The 12054-nt window shown below is 48.0% G+C and overlaps 1 long non-coding RNA gene across 1 annotated transcript; it reads right to left on the reverse strand.

Annotated features, from left to right (window-relative positions):
• Positions 1–8189: 8189 nt before the first annotated feature.
• On the reverse strand, positions 8190–12050 carry LOC147005951 (uncharacterized). Its single transcript, XR_015046556.1, has 2 exons — positions 11967–12050; positions 8190–10112 (listed from the first exon to the last, which is right to left on the reverse strand). It is a non-coding gene; the product is annotated as an uncharacterized LOC147005951 (long non-coding RNA).
• Positions 12051–12054: the final 4 nt, after the last annotated feature.

The raw sequence follows: 12054 nt of genomic DNA on the forward strand, positions 1-12054 counted from the left end.
ATGCTGACGCGCGTCTCGACAAGTCCGACTTACGACGGTTGTCCCTGAAAAGCCGCATAATTCCGAGTTAACTGAATGGCTTCTCCGCCGCCGCTGCAATAAACACAGTTGAACTAAATGTAAAGGTTTCTTGGGAGATTAGTCGCTCCCTGGCGAGTTCACAGTCTCACACTAGGAGGTCTTTGAAGTCGCCGGACTGGACTGGGTTAGGAACTTTTTGTAGAAGAGGGGAGAGAGGTAATGCCATGCTTGAGAAGGCATTGGAGTTTAGGTGTCCGGTAGGTGTGTCTTGAGTCCTGTGGTCACTTTGAAACTAAGTATCTGCTTTATCCAGTATTTTGCCCCGACTCTTGTAAGCAAGGGCTTCTGGTGGGGATCTCTTTGTCGGGTTCCCCGGGCTTCTGGCTGGAGGGTTGGCAGAGTGAGTGAGGGGAATTCTCTATCTGGGAAACCTCCAGCCTAACGTTAGCAGCGAATTTTGAGCTGAGCTGAGGGTAAAACCACATCTTCAGAACCAAGCCTCCAGGGCTTCAGAAGCTAGCTCTGTGTCTGTGTTAATCTTCCTGGGTTCTCATAATTCCCAGGCTAACTGTAGTAATCCTTAGGTTGGGAAATTGTTCAGCTATTAAAACAAAGTGTTTCATGTACTCCAGTATGGGACGAGTTCCAGTAGCTTATGTGAAAGAAGAAAGGCAGGGAGCACAGCAATGAGTTTTTGTGGAGTTGGGTATCAGTGGTGTGTGCACCAGCTAATATACACAGGCTGTACAGATCCTTCCCTCACTGAATGATCTCCGCCCCCTTTTACACTGACACGACCTCTGGAAGAGCAGTCAGTGCTCTTAGCTGCTGAGCCATCTCTCCAGCCCCTTAACCTTAAATTTATATAAAGAGAAAGGGGGATATAAGTATATTTATCCACATACTAAGGTATATTTAGTTTCAAACTTTAAAAATAATAATAATTTCAACTTCAAAGATAATGCTTTTTTTTTTTTTCTGTTGCCAAAAAGCATTTGCCCTGGGAAAGATATACCCTGCTAGCAGTACCTGTTTCAGTGTTTGTAAACATTCTTCTGCATCTCCTTCTGACTGGTTTAAAAAAGAGCTGACTGCCTATAGCAAAGCGGGAGAGGACAGCGGAGCTTCCGGGGAGAATCAGGGGAGGGAGCTTTGCCAGCCAGACACAGAAGAAACAGGTACTAAGGAGAGGTAATGAGCCAAATGGCACAGCATAGATTAGTATAGTTTGAATCACATGAGCTACTTGGGAACAAGACCAAGTAAGGTTAACCTTTCATATTAATAAAAAGTCTCACTGGGCATGGTGGCGCACGCCTTTAATCCTAGCACTCGGGAGGCAGAGGCAGGTGGATTTCTGAGTTCGAGGCCAGCCTGGTCTACAGAGTGAGTTCCAGGACAGCCAGGGCTACACAGAGAAACCCTGTCTCGAAAAAACCAAAAAAAAAAAAAAAAAAGTCTCGTGTCATTCCTTTGGAAGCTGGTGTGGAGACAGTCCAATGATAGAGGTAAATTATGGAAGTTGCAATGGAGGAGGTGACACCTTAGGCAAACCCTGAAAGGTGTGCTACAGACTGCATTAGACTCTGCGCCTAGTTGTTAGGTAAGGACACACAGTAGAAAGTTGCCAGCCGTAGGTTAGATCCTTGGTTCTTGAGCCTTGCTAAACAGAAGCATGGCCTAGAGGGAGTTTGCTAACATTCATTGCAACGTGTATCATCCCTTCTGATGGATGCATATTGTACATGATGTGCCCCTTAATTATTGTGCTAACCAGTGTGTGCTGGGTACTCTGTTCTTGGTGCTAGGGATCCAGCCCTCAGGTACTGGTCCTACCACTGAACCACACTGCAGCCCCTAACCCCTTTTAATTTTTTATTATTTTTTAAAATTTTATTTATTATTATACATAAGTACAGGTAGCTGACTTCAGACATACCAGAAGAGGGCATCATAGCTCATTACAGGTTACCATGAGCCACCATGTGGTTGCTGGGATTTGAACCCAGGACCTTCAGAAGAGTAGTCAGTGCTCTTACCCGCTGAGCCATCTCCCCAGCCCCCCTCACCCCTTTTAATGACTGTTCATATTCCATTTCCCAGATGTACCATGGTTTACTGATGAAGTACTACCAGATTGCTTCCCTCATGTTCTATCACAACTGATGCCATCTTGGTACAGACATCTTTGCACACATGTGTATTTTTTAAGATTTATTTATTTATTTTATGTATATGAGTACACCACAAAAACAACACAAAAAATGGTATTGTCTGCAGAACTGCTGCTGTGCTAAACTGGCCCATGGGCTCCTTGGGCCTGAGGAAGGGGTGTGGCCCAGTTTGAAGTTATGGGAAGTCTGGGATGTGTACAAGCTGCAAGAACGCATTGGGCCAGAATGCTTCCAGAAAAACTGACAGCCCCTTCCCTGGGAAGTGCACTAGAGGTCACCTTGGCCATGTTTTGACAGAGAATTTGTCTACATTCTGCCCAGGTCCTGAAAATTGGGTTAAGGCTAAAGGTATACACTGATTTGTTTGTGAGAGGAAGGTTCAAGGAACCAGGGCTTTGGGCTGTAGATGGTTCTGGCTTTGCTTGACTGTTCAGCTTCAAAACTAAAAGAACAGGGGCAGCCGGGCGGTGGTGGCATACGCCTTTAATTCCAGCACTTGGGAGGCAGAGACAGGCAGATTTCTGAGTTCGAGGCCAGCCTGGTCTACAGAGTGAGTTCCAGGACAGCCAGGGCTACACAGAGAAACCCTGTCTCGGGGAAAAAAAAAAAAAAAAAAGATCCAATGGTTATACTCAGGTACATGGAATCACCCACTTGTCACCCCCAACTGGTTTCAGTCCCTGTAGCAACCACCAGGCAGAACCTAAGGGCAGCTCGTGGGGGCACTGTAAACTGTTCCCACAGGAGGAGAAATTCCCTTTACCCACAGGCACTTTCACTGCTTCCTCTTCATCCCCAGCCAGCAAGGCTGTCTCAGCCTCCTCCAAGGAACAGGCCTGGTTCCTCAAGATCAACAGGGAATTCCCACAGGCAGGGCTGCCCTGCTGACCTTGTTATAAACAAGAGTCTGCCAGTGCCACAAACCAGGCCTTTCCCTCTTCCCTCTCAGCAGTCAATGCTCCAGACAGCTCAGAGGGCCAGGATAGGGCCTACTCTGGGTATAGCATGGTGACAGAAGTTGGCAGCTCTAAGGTCACCTGACTTTTGTGAAGCAGGCACACACAGTGAGGGAGTAGATGTGTAAATCTTCCAGGGAGACTTCTTTCTTTTCGTTTTTGTTTTGTTTTTCTTGAGACAGGGTAGCTCTCCCTGTCCTGGAACTCACTCTGTAGACCAGACTGGCCAAGCGCTGGGATTCATAGTTTGGGAGACTTTAAGATTTATATCTGTGCGTCTGTGTGTCCATGAGGAACATGTGCATGGTTGCCAGGAGAGACAATAGAGGGAGTCAGATGCACAGGAGCTGCAGCTTCAGGACATTTGTGCCGGGAACCGAACTCAAGTACAAGAGCAAGGCAAGCTATTTACCACTGAGCCATCCTTTCCACCCACTTAGGGAAAGTTTCCAGGCCAGACAAGAAGGGCAGCAACCTATCAAACAAAGTTGCGCCGGAGTCTAGCATGATGAACCAGAGAGCTTACTGAGGCTACTAACTGCTGGGGTTCAGGAATCGCCACTCGAACCACCTCAACACTGACCCAAGCTAAGCAAGAACAGTTTATTGAATGCTCACCTTAATACTGAAGATTCAGGACTGAAAAAAGGACTTAGAAGCCTAATTATGGTACTGGTCTGGTCTCAGGGTAGACTTTTTTTTATTATTATTATATGTAAGTATACTGTAACTGTCTTCAGACACACTAGAAGAGGGCATCAGATCTCATTGTGGATGGTTGTGAGCCACCATGTGGTTGCTGGAATCTGAACTCAGGATCTTCGAAAGAACAGTCAGTTCTCTTACTCACTGAGCCATCTTGCCAGCGCCAGGGTAGACTTTTTTAAAAGATTTATGGGCTGGTGAGCTGCCTCAGTGGTTAAGAGCACCAACTGCTCTTCCAAAGGTCCTGAGTTCAAATCCCAGCAACCACATGGTGGCTCATAACCATCCATAACGAAATCTGATGCTCTCTTCTGGAGTGTCTGAAGAAACACTACAGTGTACTTACATATAATAAATAAATAAAAAGATTTATTTATTTACCTATCTATCTATCTATTCATTCATTATGTATACAGTGTTCTGTATGTATGCCTGCAAGCCAGAAGAGGGCACCAGACCTTATTATAAATGGCTGTGAGCCACCATGTAGTTGCTGGGAATTGAATTCTGGAAGAGCACACACTGCCCTTAACCTCTGAGCCATCTCTTCAGCCCTCAGGGCACACTTTTTATAGGAAAAACCAGGTTGAAAAGTTTACAGGGCAGGGAGGGGAGCAGTTGGCTTAGTAGGCAAAGTGTTCTCAGCTAACCTGTAAGCTGAGTAGGGTAAGGGGGTGGACAGGGAAATTTCTGAACAGTGAGATAACAGAGCATGAGTATTATAATCATAACTTTTTTGCTTAATAGTAGCATTCTTCAGTGTCAGCCAGAAACACCACAGTGAGCCCATACATAGGTGCAGGAAGGGCTGCTCAGTGGTCAGCTCTGATTCAAGATATTTTTAGACCTAACAGTTCATATTGACCTTTGATTTGTAAAGCTTTGTGGTATTTCTTAAGATCAGCAAACCTCTTACAGAACATTCAGAACAAAACAGGGTATGTGGTCAGCATGTCCTTGAGCCAAGTCACTTCTCTGTGTCCCTGACTGGCAGGCATGTTACAGCAACAGTATGGACTAGCTGGCAGGCATGGAAGAAAATGGCTACAGCTATGCCAGGGGGAGGGGCAGCTCATGCACTAACAGGATCAGGAGCCATCACTTGCACTGCAGAATGGCCGAGGCCCCTTCAGTTAACGTTCCACATCCTGTAAAATGTATCACCTCTTAAAATCACATCCTGTAAAAGCCATGTTTTTCCTCCTGGCCCCAGACTCCCAGGCTAACAACACTGGGACTCAAATGTATTTACACATACCTAGGTCATGAGCTTTGACTGTTTCTCAATTAGATTAGACTAGATTAATATCCAATTTATTCTTTTTTTTTTTTTTTTTTGGTTTTTCGAGACAGGGTTTCTCTGTATAGCTCTGGCTGTCCTGGAACTCACTTTGTAGACCAGGCTGGCCTCGAACTCAGAAATCTGCCCGCCTCTGCCTCCCGAGTGCTGGGATTAAAGGCGTGCGCCACCACGCCCGGCTTCCAATTTATTCTTATCTAAATTCTAACACACGGCTGGTTACCTCTGTTCAGCTCCCATGCTTCTGACCTCTTTCATGTTCCTGGGCTCTTCCCGGCCTTGCTCTATCCCAGAATTCAGTCTCCCTACTGGATGTCCCACCTTCTATTTCCTGCCTAAGCTTATAGGCCAGTCAGTGTTTTATTGACAGGTGCTGCATCCATATAGTACAGAAGAGATTTTCTCTACCACTGAGATGCCAAAGCTTTTAAATTCAGACTCTTTTTTTAGAGAACCTGACCTAAGTTTGAACTCAGGTAAACTAACAGGCTGGTATCTAGCATTGGTTTCCAAGTTCCCCCCCAACAGAACCTGAGCCGAGCTCCAGTCTCTAGGCTAATCCCCAACAAGAGTAGAGTTTCCAGGTTACACCCCCAACAAGACCAATGTCTCCAGGTTATTCCCTCAACAAATCTGTACCCCAGGTTACAAGTCCACCCCTTGCCTAACGACCACCAATGCAGAGAGGAGCAGAAGTTAAGTTTACGATATGACTCCCAGCACCAGCCAATTATGTTAAAAGCCACAGCAGCTTTCCCTGCTTGCTGCATACTATAAAGTCTTGCCCTGATAGACATTCGGGGCTCCCTCACCACCAAAACCATCCTGCTTGATGTGTTGAGGGCGGGGGGTTGGGGGGAGCTAGCTCAAATAGAATAAAGACCCTGCTGTGAGTTGCATCAGATTGGCTCCTGTGTGTATTTTGGGGAATCATTAACATTTCCCTGGCACAACAGCACACATAGTTGAGGCAGGACTACATGGGGTGGGTGAAGAGATGAGAGTGAATGGCTGGACACTTAGGTGCAGGTCTGATCACCCTTCATACTTCTGCCCTGGGATGTAGCTTCAATCTTGTAAGGGACTCTTGTGGGTGCCCACTGCTGCTTTGATTTCAAGAATGTCACCCCAAGTTGTGCCTTGGAGGATAGCATCCCACAACAGAGGGTTATGCCCGCCCCCATCCCACTTCTGAGGAGTAGGTCAGAGGTCTTTACCTTTGATACCAGGAATCTAAACACTATGAAACCAGTAACACTCATCTCCTTGTGTATTAAAGTAAAAGCCACTGGGTGGCGATAGAGCACACCTTTAATCCCAGCACTTGGGAAGGGAAAGCCAGTGGATCTGTGTGAGTTTGAGGCCAACCTGGACTACAAATAGAGTTCCAGGGCACTCAGGGCTACACAAAACAAACAAACAGGGGCTGGGGAGATGGCTCAGTTAAGAGCACTGAAGGTGGTGTGTTGAGGGTGGGGGTGGGGGGTGGGGCTAGCTCAAATAGAATAAAGACCCTGCTGTGAGTTGCATCAGATTGGCTCCTGTGTGTGTTTTGGGGAATCATTAACATTTCCCTAGTACAACAGCACACATAGTTGAGGCAGAGGTCCTGAGTTCAATTCCCAGCAACCACATGGTGGCTCACAACCATCTGTAATGGGATCTGATGCCCTCTTCTGGTGTGTCTGAAGACAGCTACAGTGTACTCATATACATAAAACAAAAAAAATAATTCTTTAAAAACAAACAAAAAACCCGTTTCAGAAAGAAGTGGAAAGAAGAGAAGAGGAGAGAAAAGAAGAGAAGAGAAGAGAAGAGAAGAGAAGAGAAGAGAAGAGAAGAGAAGAGAAGAGAAGAGAAAAAAGAAAAAGCCCCTTTACAAAGGTGGGGCTGGAAAGTCTCATGCATGTTGTGGGGAACTGAGGAGGGAGGTAGAGTCTGGGAAGGCAGGCAAGAACATGGACCTAGCCCAAGGACTGCAGTGTTCCTGTTCAAGTCCATTTCTTTCCTGGGATGTTGGTTGCAACATTGTTGGGGGCCCTGCAAGAGGAACAGCAAAACAGCTTTAGAACTCATAGAATTCGGCCCAGCAGGTAGCACGACCAACTGACCAGAGTGCCCTGGAGAGGTACAGCTGAGGCCTTCATGCTCTTATGGAGCTTGTTGCCTCCGTCCCCCTGTCTCTCACAATCTGAGTTGTATGAAACCTCTAAGGGGGTTTCTGGCCCCTCAGCGGGCAGTGTCAGTTTGCCCTGGAACACAATAATAGTGATTGGTCTTTTCCAGGCATTGCTTTTGGAGCAGATTAATGATTCAGCCACCGCCCTTAGAATTCAGAGATGTAGACTGTTAGTAAAGTTTGGTTGGTTTTGCTAGTGGCTTTGACTAGAAAATCTTGGGGACAGAAAGGTGTGCCTGATAATTAAGCAAGGGACTTTTCGAGGTCAGAGAACAAGAACAATGGCAGTTCAACTGGCTAGTCCTAACTGACATCCTTTCTCGCTAAAGAGGGGCTGGTGAGCAAGGTGATTCGTCCTCCCTTGTACTCTTTTTTGCCTTCAGTTTCCTGATACGATTTAATAAAAAGCTGTCAATGAGTAAGTGTGCACTCCGAATATTTAAAGTAGAAACGATTGTACTTTTCATTAGATATATATATAAAAGTTTAGGTTTGTATTCTTTTATGATTTTTTTTTTTTTTTTTTTGGAGACAGGGTTTCTCTGTGTAGCCCTAGCTGTCCTGGAACTCACTTTGTAGACCAGGCTTGCCTCGAACTCAGAAATCCGCCTGCCTCTGCCTCCCAAGTGCTGGGATTAAAGGCGTGTACCACCACTGTCCGGCTCTTTTACGATTTTTTTTTTATGAAATTACTTTTTTTTTGTACACTGTAGCTGTCTTCAGAACACTCCAGAAGAGGACGCCAGATCTCGATACGGATGGTTGTGAGCCACCATGTGGTTGCTGGGATTTGAACTCTGGACCTTCGGAAGAGCAGTCGGGTGCTCTTACCCACTGAGCCATCTCACCAGCCCATGAAATTACTTTTTAAGATAGATTATAAAATGATTGATCCTTTCTTTATAACTGAAAATTGCAGCCTGCCAGTAAGAGAAACTGGCTGAGAAAAAAATCCTGCTTGCTTATGCTGCTTACACTTTGTTAATCTCTAACGGTGCTTAGACACAAACGTGTGGATTCTTGGGAATAATTTGTGTTTTACTGTAACCTGTAAATGTTAATTCACCTGAGGGTTTTGGGAACGTGGTGCTTTTTTTAAAACAAATACTTATTGTAATCATCCAATTGACAAAAAATAGAATGTAACCACATTGTAATTTTTATACTGCTTGTAGGATTTTGCTGGGATATATAAGCTGTAAGGGAAAAAATAAAGTTGTTGAAGCCTTGCTTCATCCACGTGTGTGTGTGTGTGTGTGTGTGTGTGTGTGTGTGTGTGTGTGTTCCTCCCCTTTTTGCTGGCCCCAGAGAGTTAAGTTTTGCTCCGTCAGAGTTCTGGGTTTGGAGCCTGGGCGAGCACTGTAAGTGCCTCTCCTACGGAAGTGTATTCTCAAAACATCCTAAAGGGAGCTAGGTGCCAAGCTTATGCTCTAGAAAGATGAGGATGTGCTGGGCTTGCTGGCCCAGGCTTTAATCCCAGCATGCAGGGCCTGAGCAACTGGGTCTCTGTGAGTGCAAAGTGAGCCAGGGCTACATGGTGTAATCAGCTCAATAAACAAACAAACAAACAAACAAACAAACAAACAAATATGACAACCTAAAAGATCCCTTTTGGAAAATAATGAAAAGATGTTTAAGCTGAATTTTAGAGAACTCCAGTGCTGGTAACTGAGCATGTAGCAACTGTGACTCTACCCAGGTCTGAATAGACACCGAGACTGAAATTGTTCACTTCCTGACTTGGGTCCCCTTTCCAAGTGCAGCAAAGGTCCCAGGCCTCCACACATGCATGCCACCAAGTGCTCGTGAGGCTTCCTGCCTTGCCAGCTTCTTCTCACACTCAGCATATCGAGGCCCGTGTACCCAAAGCACAAGAAGCCCTAGGCAACACTGTAAATCAGTGAAGTGCCTGTGATCCTGGCACATAGCCGTTGAGTGGGAAGCTAGATCCAGGCCACCCTGAGGGCTACCCTGAGGAAAGCCCTGCCTGTCTCACAAAACTGAAAAGAACAAAGAAAACAGCAACAAACCCATCTTAGAGGAACTTTCTGACCAGCAGGAGCTGAAGCTGCTTACCAGTGCTTCAACAGCAGCCTTCAGCAACACGTACTGATAGGTTTGAGAGGAGGGCAACAAAACTGTTACCAAGTTTCAAAGCCCTAGACTGAAAGCACAGCTGACAGATGCCACTCCGCTGCCTGGTGCACTGCAGAGCATCATCTGTCACTGCATGGGACAGAGAAAACCGGACTTCTGGCCTTTGCCTCCCGTGAGGCTGAGCAACCCTTACCCCTAGCTGACTGCTCTCTAGCTGCATGTGGCTGTCCTTGCTGAAGCTGCCCTGGCCATTTCTCCAGGGTCCGGACATCCCTCAACCCCATGGATGCCTCGACACTGGAAGACAGCAAGTGCTGCTCTCAGCAGGTCCATGTGGGTCTCTGAGGTACCAGCCTCCAATCAGTGCTAATGAAAGTGCTGTCTGAGGCTGTAGACAGGGCAACAGAAACTACTGGGCATGATGCCTGCCCCACAGACCTTGGCTGTCATGAGGAGTCCCCCATGGCAAATTCTGCAGTCTGGAAGCCAGACCCTGCTGGGGATCCAGGGACCAAACTTACACACACCCAGACCAAAGGGGTCAGTGGAGGGTTCTAGAGGAGTAAGAGAGCACGGGTGAGTGTCCCTAGGGCAGGAACAGTGGTGAGAGAGATCCAGGCAGGAAGCAGAGGGCATGTGTCCTGGCAGGAGACAGAGGTGCCATCCAGAGAATGTCAGCCCTGGGGGAGAGAAGGGACAAGAAAGGAGTGTCAGGGAGGACCAGGCCATACAAGGACTTCCACTTAAAATCGGTGGCACACTCTCCTGAGTAAGTGCTTAGTGAGACACCGCACAGGCAGCAATCTATTCGTCACTTCACCCAGAGACAACACTGGAGACTTGGAAGGGACAGCAAAAGCAGCCTGAGTTGGGAGTGTGGCCCAGCCACAGGGAAAGCCAAAATACTGCTAGGAGGTCACTGGGAATGGGGTGACACTTGCTGGGACCTGAATGGGTCAAAGAGGGAACTAGAACATGTCACACCTGGGGGTGGGGTCAGTTTGTGCCCAGAGGTCAATACAGGAACACAGAAGCCAACATGGGTGTCTAGCAGTAAAGCACCTAGAGCCAGAAAGGTGCAGACGCTATCCAGGACACCTCTGCACTGTCTCCTCAGCCAGGATCCAGACACCTGGCTGAAGCTGAGCCACTACTTGTTCATGGTTAAAGAGCCAGAACTGAGGCTGCAGGCTCGCCTGCTCCTCCAGGATCCCACTTCCGGGAAGTGTGCCTCAGGCAATGTTGTCCATGTGGGTACCTTCTCCTCTGGACTACCATGGGGCTGTCCTAACAATGCTCAATCTTCAGCTTCTATTCCTGATGTCTGTCTCCTCTCAGACTGCAGTGCTGAGGAGGCCAGGGACACATTTCCCAACATAGGTCCCAGTCCAAGGCCGACCATAAAGACAGGGCAGGTGAATGAGCCCAGGGATGGAGAGGTGGTTAGGATATGTATCCCACCTGGGTTCCTCTGTGGTCCCCCCACAAACCCTGCAATCATTTTTGCTTCCTCCCTTGAAGCTCCTTCAAGCAGCAAGTCAAAAACACAGCCACCTGCCCAGATTCCTGACTCACAGGGCAATCCCAGAAGCCCCCACTCTCTACAAAGTCCACTGAAGTGTAATGAAACTGCTCTGTAGCAGGTATCCTCAGCAGACGAAAACCACTGGGGAGGTGGTGGGTCACAAACGTCTCTTGGTCTCCTGCCTTGTCCTCTACAGACCCTGGGAGACAAGAAGGTCCAGAGTCAACACCCAAAACCCAAACAAGCTATGGAACTGGGAAAGCAGGGAGTCAAGCCACCCCAGTATCTCCTCACAACACTAGCCTCCAGTCACTGCTTCCCCTGGACTGCCACAGGGGAACCTAACCTTCACCAAGTGTGTGGCCAGGTCACTTCCAATGTCCCAAGCCTCGGAACATGCTCTTATCCTCCGTCCCCAGCACAAGAAGCAGACCTCCTGCGCTGTCTGCTAGTCTGTGTGCTCCAGAGAGCAGAACGGTCAGCAGGGGTTGAAGGTATTGCTGCCACCTTTCCAAGGCAGAAGGTCTTTGAAACTTTCATGTCCTTCATTCTTTCCTTCGCAATTTAGCTTCCAATTTCATTGTCCCCTGGCTTCCCAAGCTGTGTTCCTTCAGCCTGGACGCATCATTGCTGACCTCCAGCTCTTCCAACCTCACCTCCCTAGATCTGTCTGTCACTCCTGCCCAGTGCATACATGCGACGGGCTAAACCAATTGGAGAATCGGTCTTTTCCAGCCTGAGATTCCAAAGACCAGGGAACAGTCCCGCAGATCAGAAAGAGGGAGGGGTTCAAGGAAAGAGGTCGGCACCAAGTGCTAGGGGAGCCCGGGTGGAACCTCTGGGAAGGTGCACGTGCGCGGAGGGGCGTGGATCTGCAGGGACCAGCGCAGCAAGTAAGGCCTGGGGACCGCGGCGGAAACTCGGGTGAGAGGTGCAGGCGGAGGTCGGGCTCGCGTCACTCGATTCAGGGAGGTGACAGCGCGTCCCTTTCCATACTCGATCCACTCACCAAGGCCCGCCGTTCTCGGCCGCCACGCAGGCAGCCCTAGTCCTGGGTCTGGCTACCCACAGCCAGTCGCGCCGTGGGTCTTTGGCTC

The sequence above is a fragment of the Mus caroli genome, unplaced genomic scaffold (assembly GCF_978045245.1).
Source record: "Mus caroli unplaced genomic scaffold, Mus_caroli_1 scaffold_2, whole genome shotgun sequence".
Taxonomy (NCBI): Eukaryota; Metazoa; Chordata; class Mammalia; order Rodentia; family Muridae; genus Mus; species Mus caroli.